The sequence below is a fragment of the Lissotriton helveticus genome, chromosome 11 (genome assembly GCF_964261635.1).
Source record: "Lissotriton helveticus chromosome 11, aLisHel1.1, whole genome shotgun sequence".
NCBI lineage: Eukaryota > Metazoa > Chordata > Amphibia > Caudata > Salamandridae > Lissotriton > Lissotriton helveticus.
This window is the reverse complement of record NC_136072.1, coordinates 448,357,439-448,379,033: the sequence shown is the minus strand read 5'-3', so window position 1 is coordinate 448,379,033 and position 21,595 is coordinate 448,357,439.

Genomic DNA, 21,595 nt, shown 5'->3' with positions numbered 1-21,595 from the left:
AGATCACCATTTATTACTTGATGAGGAAACAGCACCCTAATGCAGACATTCTACTATTAGTTGAAATCGAAAGGAAGAATGTCCATATCCATGATCCACTGCCATGACATAATCCCTATTTGCAACCTAAAATATGAAAAACACAGGGGTAACTTTCGAGTGGGATCTATAGTTTGCGCCAACAGATGAGCATTGTTGGAAAGTGTCCAACTGTGAATAGCTTCCAGCAAGAAATCTCTCTCTGGGGTTCAAACAACAGACATATGGAATGCTCACCCTTGGCCATGAGAGGCCAGCCAGACTGCATACTGGTCTGAACACTGCTAAAATTGCATTGTTCAATCATATGATTGAGAACCGAGATGTGATATTGCAATGAGTGGCATGAGTTGACCGAGTATCAGCTGTAGTTGAACAATACAAAATATACCCACCAAAGACCCGATGTCTCCATCCACACCACAAGCACTATGCAGAACACTTAGGAGTCGATTGACAGAACTAATCTGAGATAAAATCCTAACAGTGGCGGCTCCTCAAGGAAGTGCTGCGAGACAGTGGGGAGGGGTGGGGGTAGTAACTCGGAATTGGGCCAAACGGAGTTGAGTAAAGAAATAAATAAATAAAACGAATTACATTGCTCGCTGCATCACTGATTTCGATAATTGTTGCCCCAAGGATAATTGTTGCTGAACCTATGGCCAACCAAAACCATAAGAATCTCAGGGGCATATTTACAAGGGCTTTATCTCCGCTTTTTTGTCTTTAAAAGCTAAAAAAGCGGAGATAAAACTATTGCCCTATTTACAAGAGGGTGCTAACATGCATAATCGCATGTTAGCACCCTTTTTCCTGACGGCTCGGTTTGCATCTCTAATGAGATGCAAAGTGGGCATCACTGGGCAGTACAGCCTTGCAAATATCGTTGATGTGCACATCGCAATATTTACAAGGCTGCCCCAGCATTTTAGCAGACGTTAGTTTTTTTAGAAAACTGCTGTTTTCTCCAAAACGTCTGCTAAAATCCTGACTTACCTATCCCTAACATAGGGGGTGGATTATGCTGCTACGACCACAGGGTCAAATCAGCAAGGTTATCACCCTTTTGCAGAGAACATCGCTGGAAAACCAGCGATGTTCCCTGCAAAACGGCAATTTCCCCTACTATCTCTTTAATTTTTATCACCCTGGAGCAATGCGTTGTTGATAACACACTATCACGGCGATAAATTCCAGAGATAGACGGCGATGAATAACAAAGCGCTAAGCACGCTTTGTGTTATTCATCGCCGTTCCTTGCTGTATGCCCCAAAATTTGCTGAACCAAAAAACAAGGAACTTTCCTGCCTATACTAGCCTTGTCAAATAGCCAATACCAACCAATTGCATTTATAATGTAATTATATTCTATTGTGTTTAATGCTGCTTTGAAGAGGTTGAAAGGAGGCATTTTAGCACCATAAAACACTAATAGGAATAAATCTAAATTAGCCAGTAACATCACATAATTCACAATAATGTGTTTACCCTAAGAATAATTGCGTTTGTAATGGTATACTTCAGAAGAGTTCTTCGATTTGCGTAGACATGATGAGCTTACATTTTAGGTCACATTCAATTAAGATTTACCTGCCAAAAAGCACTTGACATCAAATAATTTGTTAACATTATTTTTACATATAGCAGAGGATTTTTGGGATCTAAATGTTATGTTGCTTGGCGACCGAGTTATGTTTGTCAGTAATTCAGCAACAGAGCCAGTGAAAAAGTCAACAAGGATGCCTGTGTGCTACAAAAGGATGGGTGTTTATAAGGGTCAGCTATATTGGCTCCACATTCGTAGACCTGCACTGGAAAGATGTAGCATGTCTATCTTTTATAATAAAGTTGTGCAGTGAGGCGGGGTACTGATGTTTCCAGTTAATATGTGAACAAAATACCTGGTAATATTAAAGACTGAGGTGATCTTTACAAAAAAATCACAAGTCCCTCTTTTTTTTTTTTTATATATTTTTATTGATATTTCCAAGGTAATTTTTCCACATATTCCTGTATATGTTACAGCACACAACAGTTTCCCAAGTGGTTGTGTATATTACAATATTGGTCCTCTGCATTGAAGCATGCATAATCCACTGAACATGTATGTGATATATACTACTAATTTCATTACAACAAAAAGAAATAAAAAGATAAAGCCAAGAAAAAAAATGTCTTATAAAATATTTTTTGATGGCCTTCCAATCACAATCCTAGGTTAAGCCTGCTATTTTTCCACCTTGTGATAGGTTGCCATATTCTGTTACCTAGTAACTTAGCTCTCCGGCCTTTCCTTTCATAAATTGCTTTTTCTAGATTGTACATAGATAGAAGGTTTGCAATCCAAACTTGGAACTGGGGGGGAGCCTTGTCCAACCAATTTCGTGCTACACATAAACGATAAACTGCAAGTGAAACAAAAATAAACTCTACTGGCAGAGCATCTGCCGGATCAGCCACATCCCCCACCCCCATCATAACTAATTCATCTGAGTGTTTAACCTTGATCCTAAGTGATTTATCGAAAAAGTCTTCAATAGCCATTTTCAAAGTAAACAATTGTGGACACTGCGAAAACATATGTACAATATCTGCATCGGTTGAATCACATCGGGGACATGTTATTCCCGCTGTTCCGCCCCACTGGGCGATTCTGGCCGGGGTGTGATACAATGAGAACACTGTCTTAAAATGCTGAGATTGCAGGGTGGCAGAGCATAGGACCGTTCTGCCCAGATCCAGAGATACCTGAAAAGTTCCTAGCCCTGACCCCAATTTTTCTGACCATTTTTGTGAATATTTCACCCTTTCATCAGTTTTACTGTCTTTCAATTCCGCATATAACTGTCTTATAGTACACTTATTGGTTGTTTCTATATATTCCATGATTTTACATTGTCCCAATCCTACCGGACCGCCCTGTTTTTGCATTAAAAAGCTTCTGGTTTGAAGGTATTTGTAGAAACTACTATGAGCTAACCCGAATTTTGTTTGTAGCGTCCCAAACTGTAACATATTCCCCTGGCTGTCCAGCAAATTCCCTATTTTCACTATGCCTTTATCATGCCAATCCCTCATGGTAGTATCCCTGAAAATATCCCTCGGTAATGAACAATTTGTGTACAGTCGCGTGTAGTTATTATACCTTCCTAAACCAAATTTTTTTGTCATTCCTTTCCAAACCCTATAGGCCGCTTTTAGGGTCTTAAATCGTGTGTGTTTAAAGTAAGTGAAATCGGTTGTGTTTAAAAATCCGTTCTCTGCCCCCTCCCCCAGTAGTGTAGTATATACATTAGTGAGCCCTATCTCAGCTTCTGTTGTGTGTTCTCTACCTCCCCCACCCAGTAGCCCCCGGCAATATTGCATTACGGCAGCCCAATAATAGAGCCTAAAGTCCGGTGCCCCCCATCCACCTTTTTCCCTAGATACTGTTAGATGTCTATAGGCTCTCCTTGTCTTCCCTTTGACCCAAATGAATTTGTTCAGGATCGCCTCCAGCTTATTGAACCATATGTTATCGAAAAATAGAGGGATAGCCCTAAATAGATACAAAACTTTTGGGAATGTTACCATTTTTATTACATTAATCCGACCCATCAGAGTCAGATGCAGATTATTAATTCTCTCCGTATTTGCTTTTATTTTTGCCAACAGTGGTTTCATATTAATTTCGACTAGCCTATCTAAGTTGGCTGTAATCTTCACGCCTAGATACGTAACTTCAGGAGCTACTCTTATATCCTGACCGTTCACCCAATTATTTTGTATGATTTGTGTTTTCCCTTTATTTAGTGAATAGCCTGACACAGCTCCAAAAGCCACCGCCTCTTGTTCGATTTCTAGGATAGCCGCACCTGGTTCTGGAGTAACCACCGCCACGTCATCTGCGTAAGCAAGTGTTTTAAATTCGTAGGAATGCAATTTAATAGGGAGAATGTTAGGATTCCGTTGCATTCTACGCAGAAAAGGGTCAAGATATAGGGCGAATAACAGTGGCGACGCCGGGCAGCCCTGTCGTGTGCCGCGCCTTATATGTATTCCTGCAGTATACCCCCTATTTATCCTCACCTTAGCCGTAGGTTCTAAATACAGTGCCTGTATGGCCTTAATATAACCTGCTCCTATCCCAAACCACTCCAGGGTCTTCCACAGGTATCCCCAGGAGACCCTGTCAAAGGCCTTCTCTGCATCCAAGAAGATAGCCGAGGCAGGGTCCCCTGTGGCCTCTACAGCATCCAGTATGGTGACCATCTGCCTTGTGTGCTGTGTAGTCCCTTTTCCGGGTATAAAGCCATGTTGTGTTGTGTATACCAGCCCTTCAATTACCCTACTTAGTCTTTGTGAGAGCGCCTTGGAGTAGATTTTAGCATCGGCGTTCATAAGTGTTATTGGCCTATATGAACCGGGGTCTAACTGTGATTTATCTTTTTTCAAGATTACAATGATATTGGCTCCAGCCCATGATTGTGGCACATTTCTCCCCCTCTGTGCTTGACTTAGGATTTCCAGCATATCGATCCCCAGGGCATCCCAAAAGGTTTTGTAGAATTCTGCCGGGATTTGGTCAGGCCCCGCTACCTTCCCCGAAGGGAGTTTAGTTACTGCGTTATAGACTTCTCCCAATGTCAGTGGTAATTCCAGGGCCTCCTTGTTTTCCTCACTCAATTCCTCATGAGGAATTCCTGTTAAGTAATCCTCTATCTCAGAATCTACATTCCCCAGATCTTGGTCATATAGGTCAGAGTAGAATTCCCTAAACACCTCTCTCACATCTTCTACCTTAGTCAGAATCTTTCCCCCTTTACCCTTGATTTCTTTAATTTCTCCCACTGCCAGATTTTGCCTGATTCTGACTGCTAAGATATGCCCTACCTCTCGTTAAATTCATAACATTTTTCTTTTTTAGTTAAATAATTGCTTGCTGCTTTATTCGCCATTTTTTCGCTGGTCTCGGCTCTTTTCAGCTCTATCTCTAAGAGGATCTCCTCAAGAGATTCTTGATTGATAACAGCTTGAATAAGCTGTTGTTCTAATTCCATTAGAACATGTAGCCTCTTGGTTAATTCGAGTTTTTCCTTTTTACTCATGTGGAGGGTATAGGCCAGTGTTTCCCCCCTTATCCCTGCCTTAAAGGTATCCCAGACCACTCCTGGAGATGCCGTACCTCTATTTATTTCCTAAAATTGTCTGATCCATACCTTCATTCTATTTACATAATCTTCTTCTCTAAGTAACCCTCTTTCAAATGTCCAGTTATATTCTTTATAGATAGAGCCGAGGTTCTGAGGGATAGTTATTACTAAAGGGTTACATATAGCAGAGGATTTTTGGGATCTAAATGTTATGTTGCTTGGCGACCGAGTTATGTTTGTCAGTAATTCAGCAACAGAGCCAGTGAAAAAGTCAACAAGGATGCCTGTGTGCTACAAAAGGATGGGTGTTTATACTGGTCAGCTATGTTGGCTCCACATTCGTAGACCTGCACTGGAAAGATGTAGTATGTCTATCTTTTATAATAAAGTTGTGCAGTGAGGCGGGGTACTGATGTTTCCAGTTAATATGTGAACAAAATACCTGGTAATATTAAAGACTGAGGTGATCTTTACAAAAAAATCACAAGTCCCTTAACATTTTTTTTGCTTTGTTTGCACTTCTTTGCTAAATTTATATAAGGTATGCATGCACGTGTTTAGAAAACCATAAACCTGACCATCCGAAATGGCAAATATTCATCTTTGGCTGCTACTCGATCCTCGGCATGTGCTTGGGTTTCATGCTGCTGGTCAATACGAAAAATCATGGTGGGTGAGTACTATCCTTCACTTGTTCCTACTTCCTGGTATCATCGACCCTGTCAAGTCATAAACGCCCCAGCAGGGGCAAGGAAGGATCTAGATGGAGTTGCGGTTGGTGGTGGCGACTTCCAGCTCGGAAGCCCTGCTGGAGGGTCGAGAATGGTGTTGGCTCCAGGCCCAAGATGGAGGCCGCCATGCTGTTTGGAAGTACTGAAAATAAGGAGGCTGCTGATGGGGAGGAAGTGTGGGCAGGGCCACTTGATAGTGCCCTGGTGGATAGGCCCTGGTGCCCTGAGGATCTCCAGCGTGGGTGGCCCTGCCCTGTGGCCCACGAAGTTTAGAGAGCTGGGCAGTGCACCTCACTCCAAGGGCAGGCGCCACTTAGAGGCAGGGTTGGCTGGCATTGGAAATCGACCTGGGAATGCTAAAAAAAAGTGGCCACATTTTCATATTGCCTTTCAGCACAACACTGCTTCGGCGAAATTTTATTAAAAAAAGGGGGTGGGTAAAAAATGCACGGATTAGTTACACTGGTGAAACAAACCTGAAAACAAGTGAGGCCACTTTTGATAAGGCTCCCTGCCCCTGCTCAGAAAGGGAGTGACACCTCTGCCGTTGATAAAAGGGGGGTAACGGACACCCATCTGCCTCCAGAAAGCCCACTCAGGCACCCACTGGGTCGCTGGCAGTATCCAGACACCACAGACATCACTTAAATCTGCCCCCAGGCTGCCCAAAAAAGCAGGCTACAGCTGGAACTTGGATACCGGCCCCTCAGCCTTTGCCCAAGTGCCCTCCTTACCAATCCAACCCTGCTTAGAAGGCACAATAAACAATTGAAGTACTGTGCAGCATAAAGCAGCAGAAGATCTGAGGAGAATGGGTGTTCGGGAGCAGTTGGTGCACACAAGGTGGGGCCTAGGAGCTGACTGAAGACAGCACAGATGGGGCCTGTGGAAAGACCGTGCCCCAGAGACGAGAGGCCTCAGCCCTCTAACAAAGCCAGTAGGCAGCTGCAACTCAGGAGAAGGCATGTTTCTCGATTAAACTTGGGGGTTGGAACTGGAACAATACTTCCACTTCCCAAACTTTGGGGCAGATTTATTAAAATGTTATAGGTTTCAGGGACATTATAGTTAGAAATTAGCATTTTAAAACACATAGAAATTCACTGAAAAAAACATAGGTTTCAGGGATGTTATAGTTAGTTGGACATTTCACTCATACAAAACCAGAGAAATTCAGCCTTCATAGTTAGTTGAGCTAACTATAACTCGCGATCCCGCAATGCACTGCTGATGACGTCACATATTACATCGTTCATGACAAATAGTCAGTGACGTCACTGATGATATCACTGATGACATCATCCACATGATAATCTGGTGCACCTCCTCACACCCTAATATCACCTTTAATACACCCACTCTATAAAACAGACTACCATTTTCAAAACCATAGACTCACCAATACCAGTTGCAACATACTCGCTCACTGATTCCTAGGTCTACACATGCGTCCACTCATTCACCCATACAGTCACTCATACACGCAGTAATTTCATTTAATTTATAAGTCTTCATTTCGATTGTTGAAATCATAAAAGACAACAGGTTAAAAAAGAAATATCAAGATATATATATATATATATATATATATATATATATATATTTTTAAATCAACAAGGTAACATGATATACAATTAAATTCAAGACACAGAACCGGTGTAAACTTCAGAGCAATGAGGCAGATCCCAATCTATCCCACCTTTACTTTAAAAAAAAATAATTTAGAGTTGTTTTTTTAAAAACAAGTTATAGAAAGAGTGGGTAAATAGTGTTCTATATACAATGCGTGTCCCTATACAGGTTTTAGGTGGCAGATAATAAAAATACTCAGTTAAAACGTAATTTGCGAGCTCGGATGATCCACATCCAATGGAGAAATTTTGCTACAGCAGTAACCACGGGTTGAGTGCTATTTGTTTTAAGAATCCTTAATGTCTCAACCCCTGTATTGTGTCCCAACTGCAAGCAAATGGGTTTTAGCCACATTTCCCTTGGGGCTTTGTATTCAGGACGGATAAATAAAATATGTCCGATACTTTCTCGTTGGGTACGGCAAAAAGGGCAGCTAGGGTCATTGCTGTTTCTCCATTTGGCAGTAAAGGAATTAATTGGTAATGTACCCACCCTGAATTGGTGGAATCGCTTCCTATCCTCAGGTACAGTAATACAATCCCAATATTCCTCTAAAGCTGTCGAGTTTTTAAGTTCCAGAAAGTCCGCGGTCAAAGACGGACCAAACAGCTGCCAAATCTTTTCAAGGAAACCATACTCCAATAAAGTTCTCTAAATGTTTTCTTAGGTGGGAAAGTATGGGCTGTTGGATCTTCCCACAAGCTGGCTAGGCCCATTGCTATGTAGGTTGCTTTTGCCTCCCTCATCCAGGGGATTCGATGTGCTCTGTCCGCATCTCTAACTTCGAGAAATGCCCGAGCATACTGGGAGAGATCTGGCGTGACCCACAATCTCCTCCAGTATGCCACTGGTGTGTAGCGGGCCATGTCCTCCAGGCGTTGGGAACCTAAGTCATAAAAAAGAGGGGTCAGAGGGGTGGATACGGGAAGACCTGTGATACCTCGTAAAAATGTATTTTGTTCCCTAGTTAGGGGTTCAAGATTACTATAACCCCATAATTCCGCCCCATAAAGAACTGCAGCTCCAATCTTAGCATCATAAATGTTCAATGCAGGGGTAATTAGTCTGGTGTGTGAGAGAATTCGCTCTTCTTAGTTAAAGCTCCAGCTAACTGCGCACGCTTAGTAACCAGCTGGGTTGTGTGGGATTTCCAATCCAATTTTGAAGCCAGGGTTATGCCCAAATATGAGAAAACCTGGGTCTGTTCGAGTTGTGCCCCGTTCATGACCACCTTCCCTCTTAGGTATTTGGACTTGTGGAGGACCATGAACTTGGTCTTACTCACATTTATTTAAAGTCCATGGTCATTGCAGAAGACCTCAAACACATCTTTAGCTTTTTGTAAGCCCCGTTGATTTTTTTAAATCAACAGGGTGTCGCCTGCAAACATCAGCAGAGGGATCAACCTACCATCCAGTTTAGGGGCATCAGTTGGCTGGTGCCCGTAGTACGAGATCACCCTGTTGATGTATAATGACCCTTGGCGAACACCTCTGGCAATCCTGAACTTGTCAGTATCACCACCCTGTTGGTTCCATCTAACTTGGGCAAAATTGTCCTCATGTAGTATTTTTCAAAAGGACAAAATATTTAGTGGCATACCCTGCTCTTCAAAAACATCCCACATTTTAGCACGCGGCACCAAGTCGAACGCTGATTTGAGGTCGACAAATGCCGCGTAGATCGTGCCCCCCCCTAACACAATCACCCACCAATAAATTAAAACAAATCTAAAAACCTGATCTATAGAGCTTGTATGACTTTGGAATCCTGCCTGGAGAGGTGAAAGAACTTCTTCCTCCTCAATCCATCCTTGGATTCTCTGCAAAACAAGTCTTGCTACCACCTTCTGAATACAGTCTATAAGACTTATGGGCCTGGGGCGGAGCTAGCAGCCGCGGAAAATGGCCGCATAGTCCCTGGGCTCCGTCGGCACCGTTTCAATATCCTGCTTTATCCTGCATCAATCTAACTTCTGTGACTCCCCCTACACCCCATTGCATTGCGGATCGTGTGGGGACCTGGCGGACCTGATCTGAGACCGATCCCCCCTGCTCCGACGAAGTTGACGGGCCGATTCGCTGAGGCACTGGGAAGGCCCGTGGTCCGCGGCCTCGGGTAGCAACGAGTCCGCGTTGCGTGAGGCGACGTGCGGCTGCGACTGGGCGGACGTGCCGGGAGTGGTCGGACCTCCTGCTGGGGTCGGCGCTGAGCCGGAGAAGTCGCCGCGGTGAGTGCGGCTGCCTATGACTGCACCGTGGACCCGGACCTCGCACTGACGGCTGGTGAGACTGCGGGGAGCACGCGAGGACTACACTGGGCTCGGGGAGCCGAGGGCACACAGATCGACATACACAAGGTGTGCGCACCGCTGGGCAGTGGGTGGGGGCGCGGAAGAACTTGTGGCCCCCCCCTTCCTGCCTCCCCTGAGAGTCATAGACTGAACGCCCGGCTCGGGGACTGTCCGTCTCTTGGACCGGTACACAGGTGCACACGGGACTGCCCAACGCCCCCGCTCTCCTGCTCCTCGCTCAACACGTGGCCCGGGCCTTGCCGAGTTGCTGCGGGCAGTCGCGATCTCTGGCGGGGACGGACCTGCAGCTCCCCCGGCTAAGCTGTGACGCGAAGGGCTCTGTGACCCCTCCCTGGTGGCGGACATTCATCTTAGTGTGCCAGGCGTGCCACATTAGTAGTCGGACAGCAGCACTGGCAGTGTGTTTTTTGTGGCCTGATTCTCCTTCACGCAGAGGCGCGGGCATTGCAGGACCCAGGGAGACATGGGGAAAGGAGACAGGACCCAGAGCAAGCTCCCATTCTCACAGCGGCGAGTGCAGGTGCTGAGTCCCCAGATACGCCAAGATGAGGTACTGACAGCAGGGGAACAGCCGGAGGACAACTCGGAGATAAAGTCGATGCTTAGGTCCATGGAACTGAATATCCAAACGAATATCACGGCGCTGGGGACCAAGCTGGACGCCATGTCATACAGAATGGACCGCATGGCGGAACGTCTCGACAAACAAACGGAGAGACATGACATGGCGGAACGGCGCATAACGGAGGTGGAGGAGGCTCAATCAGACTTGGACACTGCGAGACGCCGGGCAGAGACACTGATCAAGACTCTGCAGGACAAGATGGAGGATTTAGAAGCACGGTCACGTCGCTGTAACCTCCGCATACTTGGCCTGCCGGAGACCACTCAGACCGGAAGAATGGAACTGTTCGTGGAAAACCTGCTCACCAAACTGCTGGGAGAAGGAGTGTTCTCGGCAATGTTCGTGGTCGAACGCGCTCATCGGTCGCTGGGCCCACGACCTAATCCGGGTCTCCCTCCGCGGCCGATAATAGCGAAGCTGCTGAATTACAGGGACAGGGACACTGCGCTTCGGTTAGCGCGGTCCAAGGGTGATCTGCACTTCGAGGGATCAGTGATCTCCATCTTCCCAGATTTCACGGCTCGGGTACAGGAGGCGCGCAAACACTTTGCGCCACACAAGAAACGACTCAGGGACATGGGACTTGATTACGCAATGCTGTACCCGGCCAAGCTGCGTGTCAACAGGAAGGGCCACTCGCACATCTTCACGGACCCTGCGGAGTTGCAAAAAGCTATGAAGAAGTGGGCCCGAGACAAGCCGGAAGAGCAGGCAGATAGCCAGGAAGACGATACAGAAAAGGGGGTGGTGATGAACAGAGTGTCTGAATTAAGCAGACCACTCTTACCCAGTCCAAAGATCAGGGCTTGATCCATCACCGTTATTTATCTCACTGCCCCATCCCAGCTCAGAACCTGGCTATATGCAAATTAGTCTGTCCCTGGCCCAGTGCATCATGGGAACAGGGCAGACCAAACTACCAAGCCAATTCTTCACCAGAAAGGAGACAAGCTACCGGGGACCGGTTTCTGGCATTTCAGCCTCTTCGGCCCGGCTTGCTTGAATCCTGATGGAGCAGTGAGAAAGGGACTCATGTCTGAGTATACCCTGCCACACCTATAGTGGCCAAAAACGATACAGAAAAGGGGGTGGTGATGAACAGAGTGTCTGAATTAAGCAGACCACTCTTACCCAGTCCAAAGATCAGGGCTTGATCCATCACCGTTATTTATCTCACTGCCCCATCCCAGCTCAGAACCTGGCTATATGCAAATTAGTCTGTCCCTGGCCCAGTGCATCATGGGAACAGGGCAGACCAAACTACCAAGCCAATTCTTCACCAGAAAGGAGACAAGCTACCGGGGACCGGTTTCTGGCATTTCAGCCTCTTCGGCCCGGCTTGCTTGAATCCTGATGGAGCAGTGAGAAAGGGACTCATGTCTGAGTATACCCTGCCACACCTATAGTGGCCAAAAACGATACAGAAAAGGGGGTGGTGATGAACAGAGTGTCTGAATTAAGCAGACCACTCTTACCCAGTCCAAAGATCAGGGCTTGATCCATCACCGTTATTTATCTCACTGCCCCATCCCAGCTCAGAACCTGGCTATATGCAAATTAGTCTGTCCCTGGCCCAGTGCATCATGGGAACAGGGCAGACCAAACTACCAAGCCAATTCTTCACCAGAAAGGAGACAAGCTACCGGGGACCGGTTTCTGGCATTTCAGCCTCTTCGGCCCGGCTTGCTTGAATCCTGATGGAGCAGTGAGAAAGGGACTCATGTCTGAGTATACCCTGCCACACCTATAGTGGCCAAAAACGATACAGAAAAGGGGGTGGTGATGAACAGAGTGTCTGAATTAAGCAGACCACTCTTACCCAGTCCAAAGATCAGGGCTTGATCCATCACCGTTATTTATCTCACTGCCCCATCCCAGCTCAGAACCTGGCTATATGCAAATTAGTCTGTCCCTGGCCCAGTGCATCATGGGAACAGGGCAGACCAAACTACCAAGCCAATTCTTCACCAGAAAGGAGACAAGCTACCGGGGACCGGTTTCTGGCATTTCAGCCTCTTCGGCCCGGCTTGCTTGAATCCTGATGGAGCAGTGAGAAAGGGACTCATGTCTGAGTATACCCTGCCACACCTATAGTGGCCAAAAACGATACAGAAAAGGGGGTGGTGATGAACAGAGTGTCTGAATTAAGCAGACCACTCTTACCCAGTCCAAAGATCAGGGCTTGATCCATCACCGTTATTTATCTCACTGCCCCATCCCAGCTCAGAACCTGGCTATATGCAAATTAGTCTGTCCCTGGCCCAGTGCATCATGGGAACAGGGCAGACCAAACTACCAAGCCAATTCTTCACCAGAAAGGAGACAAGCTACCGGGGACCGGTTTCTGGCATTTCAGCCTCTTCGGCCCGGCTTGCTTGAATCCTGATGGAGCAGTGAGAAAGGGACTCATGTCTGAGTATACCCTGCCACACCTATAGTGGCCAAAAACGATACAGAAAAGGGGGTGGTGATGAACAGAGTGTCTGAATTAAGCAGACCACTCTTACCCAGTCCAAAGATCAGGGCTTGATCCATCACCGTTATTTATCTCACTGCCCCATCCCAGCTCAGAACCTGGCTATATGCAAATTAGTCTGTCCCTGGCCCAGTGCATCATGGGAACAGGGCAGACCAAACTACCAAGCCAATTCTTCACCAGAAAGGAGACAAGCTACCGGGGACCGGTTTCTGGCATTTCAGCCTCTTCGGCCCGGCTTGCTTGAATCCTGATGGAGCAGTGAGAAAGGGACTCATGTCTGAGTATACCCTGCCACACCTATAGTGGCCAAAAACGATACAGAAAAGGGGGTGGAGATGAACAGAGTGTCTGAATTAAGCAGACCACTCTTACCCAGTCCAAAGATCAGGGCTTGATCCATCACCGTTATTTATCTCACTGCCCCATCCCAGCTCAGAACCTGGCTATATGCAAATTAGTCTGTCCCTGGCCCAGTGCATCATGGGAACAGGGCAGACCAAACTACCAAGCCAATTCTTCACCAGAAAGGAGACAAGCTACCGGGGACCGGTTTCTGGCATTTCAGCCTCTTCGGCCCGGCTTGCTTGAATCCTGATGGAGCAGTGAGAAAGGGACTCATGTCTGAGTATACCCTGCCACACCTATAGTGGCCAAAAACGATACAGAAAAGGGGGTGGTGATGAACAGAGTGTCTGAATTAAGCAGACCACTCTTACCCAGTCCAAAGATCAGGGCTTGATCCATCACCGTTATTTATCTCACTGCCCCATCCCAGCTCAGAACCTGGCTATATGCAAATTAGTCTGTCCCTGGCCCAGTGCATCATGGGAACAGGGCAGACCAAACTACCAAGCCAATTCTTCACCAGAAAGGAGACAAGCTACCGGGGACCGGTTTCTGGCATTTCAGCCTCTTCGGCCCGGCTTGCTTGAATCCTGATGGAGCAGTGAGAAAGGGACTCATGTCTGAGTATACCCTGCCACACCTATAGTGGCCAAAAACGATACAGAAAAGGGGGTGGTGATGAACAGAGTGTCTGAATTAAGCAGACCACTCTTACCCAGTCCAAAGATCAGGGCTTGATCCATCACCGTTATTTATCTCACTGCCCCATCCCAGCTCAGAACCTGGCTATATGCAAATTAGTCTGTCCCTGGCCCAGTGCATCATGGGAACAGGGCAGACCAAACTACCAAGCCAATTCTTCACCAGAAAGGAGACAAGCTACCGGGGACCGGTTTCTGGCATTTCAGCCTCTTCGGCCCGGCTTGCTTGAATCCTGATGGAGCAGTGAGAAAGGGACTCATGTCTGAGTATACCCTGCCACACCTATAGTGGCCAAAAACGATACAGAAAAGGGGGTGGTGATGAACAGAGTGTCTGAATTAAGCAGACCACTCTTACCCAGTCCAAAGATCAGGGCTTGATCCATCACCGTTATTTATCTCACTGCCCCATCCCAGCTCAGAACCTGGCTATATGCAAATTAGTCTGTCCCTGGCCCAGTGCATCATGGGAACAGGGCAGACCAAACTACCAAGCCAATTCTTCACCAGAAAGGAGACAAGCTACCGGGGACCGGTTTCTGGCATTTCAGCCTCTTCGGCCCGGCTTGCTTGAATCCTGATGGAGCAGTGAGAAAGGGACTCATGTCTGAGTATACCCTGCCACACCTATAGTGGCCAAAAACGATACAGAAAAGGGGGTGGTGATGAACAGAGTGTCTGAATTAAGCAGACCACTCTTACCCAGTCCAAAGATCAGGGCTTGATCCATCACCGTTATTTATCTCACTGCCCCATCCCAGCTCAGAACCTGGCTATATGCAAATTAGTCTGTCCCTGGCCCAGTGCATCATGGGAACAGGGCAGACCAAACTACCAAGCCAATTCTTCACCAGAAAGGAGACAAGCTACCGGGGACCGGTTTCTGGCATTTCAGCCTCTTCGGCCCGGCTTGCTTGAATCCTGATGGAGCAGTGAGAAAGGGACTCATGTCTGAGTATACCCTGCCACACCTATAGTGGCCAAAAACGATACAGAAAAGGGGGTGGTGATGAACAGAGTGTCTGAATTAAGCAGACCACTCTTACCCAGTCCAAAGATCAGGGCTTGATCCATCACCGTTATTTATCGCACTGCCCCATCCCAGCTCAGAACCTGGCTATATGCAAATTAGTCTGTCCCTGGCCCAGTGCATCATGGGAACAGGGCAGACCAAACTACCAAGCCAATTCTTCACCAGAAAGGAGACAAGCTACCGGGGACCGGTTTCTGGCATTTCAGCCTCTTCGGCCCGGCTTGCTTGAATCCTGATGGAGCAGTGAGAAAGGGACTCATGTCTGAGTATACCCTGCCACACCTATAGTGGCCAAAAACGATACAGAAAAGGGGGTGGTGATGAACAGAGTGTCTGAATTAAGCAGACCACTCTTACCCAGTCCAAAGATCAGGGCTTGATCCATCACCGTTATTTATCTCACTGCCCCATCCCAGCTCAGAACCTGGCTATATGCAAATTAGTCTGTCCCTGGCCCAGTGCATCATGGGAACAGGGCAGACCAAACTACCAAGCCAATTCTTCACCAGAAAGGAGACAAGCTACCGGGGACCGGTTTCTGGCATTTCAGCCTCTTCGGCCCGGCTTGCTTGAATCCTGATGGAGCAGTGAGAAAGGGACTCATGTCTGAGTATACCCTGCCACACCTATAGTGGCCAAAAACGATACAGAAAAGGGGGTGGTGATGAACAGAGTGTCTGAATTAAGCAGACCACTCTTACCCAGTCCAAAGATCAGGGCTTGATCCATCACCGTTATTTATCTCACTGCCCCATCCCAGCTCAGAACCTGGCTATATGCAAATTAGTCTGTCCCTGGCCCAGTGCATCATGGGAACAGGGCAGACCAAACTACCAAGCCAATTCTTCACCAGAAAGGAGACAAGCTACCGGGGACCGGTTTCTGGCATTTCAGCCTCTTCGGCCCGGCTTGCTTGAATCCTGATGGAGCAGTGAGAAAGGGACTCATGTCTGAGTATACCCTGCCACACCTATAGTGGCCAAAAACGATACAGAAAAGGGGGTGGTGATGAACAGAGTGTCTGAATTAAGCAGACCACTCTTACCCAGTCCAAAGATCAGGGCTTGATCCATCACCGTTATTTATCTCACTGCCCCATCCCAGCTCAGAACCTGGCTATATGCAAATTAGTCTGTCCCTGGCCCAGTGCATCATGGGAACAGGGCAGACCAAACTACCAAGCCAATTCTTCACCAGAAAGGAGACAAGCTACCGGGGACCGGTTTCTGGCATTTCAGCCTCTTCGGCCCGGCTTGCTTGAATCCTGATGGAGCAGTGAGAAAGGGACTCATGTCTGAGTATACCCTGCCACACCTATAGTGGCCAAAAACGATACAGAAAAGGGGGTGGTGATGAACAGAGTGTCTGAATTAATGATAGCCAGGAAGAAGCTGATCAGCAACATATGAACGACCAGGAGTGACTCGGCGATATATGCTCTGTGGTACAGTGATCGCCAACTCTTCCTTCAGAGGTCGTGAGTGACTCGAGAGGCCTAGATCCGGAGAAGCTCTACACAGACGTGATGTCGCAGATAAGAGGGGATGGGATGCGGGCACAGTTATTGTCCATTTATTGCGTTAGTCTACACCCACAGTGACTGTTGCTTTCCACTGGACTATTAATGTTGGGTGGGCTATGGTGGCCGCATTGGGGGCGGGGGGGGGGAGTTATTCCTGGCATGGCTGGGGGAAATGAAGATGTTGTTTCTCAGGATTGATGGGATGATGCATAACTGGTGGTGCGCGATGGGGGGTGGGGACACAGGGCACCAGAGTTGTGAATTACTAGGTGAGACTGAGTTGGCTGGCTACCTTTGCCCACGAGCCGTTGGCTACTGGGGCATTTGAACTGGTGGTTGGGGAGGGGCGGGTGGGATGGGGACCTGCGTGGCCGAGTTGGGGTGGGTCAGCTGTGGGAGGGGGGTGGAATGTTGGGGTTTGTTTTTGGACTTGGGCTGTTTTTTTTGTTGATGATTGAAAATGTGCTTTGCCGAGCTTTGCGGAGACCTCCCACTGTGTATGCTGCTGCTGCTCCCCCTCCGAATCACTTACTTGAGTGTGTTATTGCAGTCTACATGAATCTATCACACAACTCTATTACAATCTACCATGGTGGATAGGAATGATACTGCTGTGATCACATCATTGAAGGGACCGGAACCTACTCACTTAAGAGTTTTGACTTGGAATGTGAGGGGCTTAAATGACTTCAGGAAGCTACGTAAAGTCCTTAGTTATTTGCGCAGACATCACATAGATCTCGCCCTCTTACAGGAAACACACTTACCTTTGACCAGCAAAATGCTCACTCACAAGGGTCTGGCGGATTGTAGTGTAGCTTCGGGCTTCACAACACACTCTAGGGGGACTCTCACTTGGGTTAACCCTGGCTCCAAACTCAAGTTAACGCCCTTAGAGACCGACACTGAGGGCAGATATGTACTCTGCAGGTGCAAGGGCAGGGGGCTGGATTGCATGGTGGTGAACGTGTATGGCCCAAACTTTTACTCCCCGGAGTTCTACGCAACGCTGGCTCAGAAATGCAAGCTGTATGAATGTTCTGGGATGCTCTGGGGTGGGGATTTCAATCTGGTCCTTGACCCGATGCTGGATAGATCAGCGGGACCTCACAGGAGCCCTTCGGCAGCTGCTGCGGTGCTACAGACTGAAATGGTGCGCCTGGATTTAATAGACGTTTGGCGCAGCAGACACCATACCAGAGGGGGCTACACGCACTATTCCGCCTACCACGAGAGTCACACAAGAATAGATTACTGGCTTACGACACTACCTCTGGCTAATAGGGTGAGGGATTGTCGGATTCTGCCGCGCATGCTGTCAGATCATTCTCCTCTCCTCCTGATTCTCGAACTGCCGACGCCTAGGCTCCCCCCCTTCACATGGCGCTTTCCCCCATATTCCTTACTAGATGAAGTGTTCAGGGGTGAACTCGCAGATGAGATCCAAAACTTCTTTGATATTAACGTGGGCTCCGTGGATGACTTCCAAACGCTGTGGGAGACATTCAAGGTGTATGTACGCGGTGTGGCGATGGCCAAACACTCCAGCGTCCTTAAATCCATTAGACAGAGGCTTAAGCACCTAGAAACACGTCTGACGGAACTCGAACAGAATTTGCAGGCAGACCCTAGCGAGGACACACTGGATCTGATTAAGCAGCTGGTGTCAGAATATAATGCGGAAGCCGACAGGGAGGTCCAACACATGGGTAAATACGCTACTGCACGCACTTATGGTGAGGGCGAGAGGCCTAGCTCCCTACTGGCCAACCTGGTCCGCAGCGAAAGACGTCAGCTTGTAGTTGGCGAATTAGTGTCAAGTACGGGAGAGATCCTGACCGACGAAGAGCAAATACTTGACGAGTTCCGACAATACTACACCACTCTTTATGAGGCCAAATCTACCGGCATGGAGGGGGCGATAGACGATTATTTAGGTTTTATTAAAATGCCACAACTATCAAACGCACAGAGAGAATTCCTGATGATGCCTATTCAGAGGGAAGAGATAGTGGAAGCGCTAGACAGCATGAGAACTGGCAGTGCCCCGGGGGCCGACGGGCTGACTGTTGGCTTCTACAAGGCCTTCAAGGACCAGTTGAGAACTGAACTGGGGTTTTTAGAAGATTCAGATATCAGGGGCGCACTGCCTCGATTTCTACGTTACGGTGTGTGGTATGGGTGATTGTTGTGTAGTGCGTGAAGAGCAGGCGGAAAAACACCCTTAACCGTCTGAAAAAGTCAAAGACTCAACAACATGACAAAGCTGTGCTCTCGCAACTACATTAAGGTGTCACAGAAAAAAAGTACAATGACCAATGTGATTCAATGAACAGAAGCAGATTCTTTCGTGTGTTTCTTGTCACAGCAAGATGATGGTTTATTTGTATCCAGACTTGAGGAATATCACAGTTAGCCGACACGTGTTTCGTCGTGTATAGTTGAGTCAACACGACTCTTCAGGGCTTAAGACTCAACTCCAAACGTATGGGTTGAGACTAGTCTGGACCTCGTAGTTGTGTTCTGTGTAGGTAGATAAGAGAGAGACACTATGTCATTAAGAATCAAAATTGTGACTGAGTAGGAATGGTGTATCCAGTGGAGTCACGTGCAAGATACACTTTTTGCTGCTAAATTCCGCCCTATTGGGTAGGTCAGCGTCTTTGAATATTAGCGCTCTGAATGCGGGTGCGTATCAGGCAGTAACCGGGAGGGGATCCATCTGTATAAGTGCTGCAGAAAACGGGTTTGTTTTCTCTTTGGCGGTGAGCCGTGGTGCGGTATCCCTCCTCTGTTGGTTCCCGGTCGTCGTCTCTCGTGTACGGACCAGTTGGTACCCTACCTCTCGACACTGTTCGACGACATATGTCTGGAAGGCAGTATGCCCCCAACCATGCGAGAGGCACTCATTATTACTCTCCTTAAACCGGGGAAACCTCCGAAGGAACGGAGTTCGTATCGGCCACTCTCTTTGATAAACGTCGATGCTAAACTGTATGCCAAGGTTCTGGCGACACGTCTCGCTCTCTTGGCCCCGGAGCTGGTTGCTCCAGAACAAGCCAGCTTCATCCCTACTAGGAATCTTACCTACAACATACGCACGGTGCTGGGAACAATGCAACACGTTAAGCCAGAGTGTAAGGCGCTGGCAGTATTTTTGGACATGGAAAAGGCGTTCGACTCTGTCGAATGGCCTTTCATGTCGAGAGTACTACGGAAGCTGGGCTTGGGAGAACCCTTCTTACAAATGGTAGGAGCATTGTACTATGAACCATCAGCCAGAATCCGACTGGGCAACAGAGTAACGGACGCCTTTGCAATACGTAGGGGCACCAGGCAAGGCTGCCCTCTCTCTCCGCTGCTATATGCACTCGTTGCGGAACCCCTGGCGCGTGCTCTGCGAGAATACCATAGTCACGAGGGAATCAGCTTCCCTACGTACACGATCTGCATATCCACGTATGCAGACGATACCCTTTTATACGTTAGAGACCCGGAGCTCAACCTCTCCTCTGTGCTACGTGAAGTAGTGCAGTTTGGAGCGTTATCAGGACTGAGAGTAAACTGGAATAAATCTGTTGCATTTCCACTGACCCCAGCGACAAGCAAGTTTGGGATGGATTATCCACTACAGTGGTCGGATGACCCGGTTCGCTACCTGGGTATACAATTGCACCCAGACCCAGACCCAGATATTCTGGTGAGGGAAAATTATGGGGTGTCATTTTCTAGACTGACCGATGATGTGGACAGATGGTGCAGGTTGCCGTTATCTCTGTCGGGTCGCATTGCCCTGATAAAAATGATTGTCCTCCCACGGTTCCTGTTTCTGTTCAATAACATCCCGGTGACATTACCGAAGGTCTTCTTCAAGACACTGACTCAGGCACTCACACGGCTGGCTTGGGGAGGCAAGCAACCGAGAGTACAGTGGCAAGTTCTAACGCTTCCATATGAACAAGGAGGATTAGGGGCTACTGACTTGGAGAGATACTATAGGGTCGCACAAGCAACACATTTGCATACTTGGACTCACGGGGATCGCAATATCCCGCATGTGATACTTGAAACCCTTTTCACTGCCCCTCTCCCTCCGCCGGCTACAGTGTTTGAACCGGCTCCGCGTCGGGTTGGTACGTTGGACTCCATCACCGCGACGAACCATGCGTGGCATTCGTTGGCTCGGAGACATGGACACGAATTACTGTATTCCCCGCTCGTCCCTATAGACTGGGCAGTCTGGCTCTCACCGCTACGAGAGAAGGGGGTCTCGTGTGCGCTTCGACAATTGGGCATACTCAAGCTGGGAGATCTATTCAAGGACGGGGCGGCGATTACCTGGACACAATTGGTCCATTCCCGGCCACCAGCCACGCTAATGCAGCGCTTCCACTTCCACAGGGTACGAGCGGCGTTACGGGCCTTGTTGGGTTCGACCATGCAGGAGCCTCCTGAAACACCGGAACTGACGTACATTATTAAAACTCCGTCCTCAAGCCACCTTATCTCCCGGATGTATCGGACAGGCCAGCTTTGCGGGAAACAGCCTATCTCCAAAGCCCGATCGGCATGGCAACGAGATCTGCAGGCAGAAATAAGCGATTCCATGTGGGAGTACTGCTGCCGCAATACTAAAAGGGTGTCCATTAACGCTCGACATAGACTCATCCATTTTAAATTTTTACAAAGAGTATATTATACTCCTGAACGCTTACATAGGTATGGCCTCCGACAATCAGCGGAGTGCGACCGCTGCCACACTCAAGTGGCGGACTTTATGCATCTAGCGTGGTCCTGCCCGGGCATCAACAAATTCTGGGCAGACGTTTTTGAGGAGCTAGGTCACATACTGGAGACCGAGTTGCCAGTTGACCCAGCGTTGGCGTTACTGGGTTATTCCAGAATTCTCCCTCCGGCGATGCGTCGCCTTGCAGATTTAGGACTAATTATGGCCCGACGTATGGTGGCGCGGTGCTGGATGCGGGGACCTCTCCCGACTAAAGATGGTTGGTGCAGAGATATGCTATATGGGTGCACCCAGT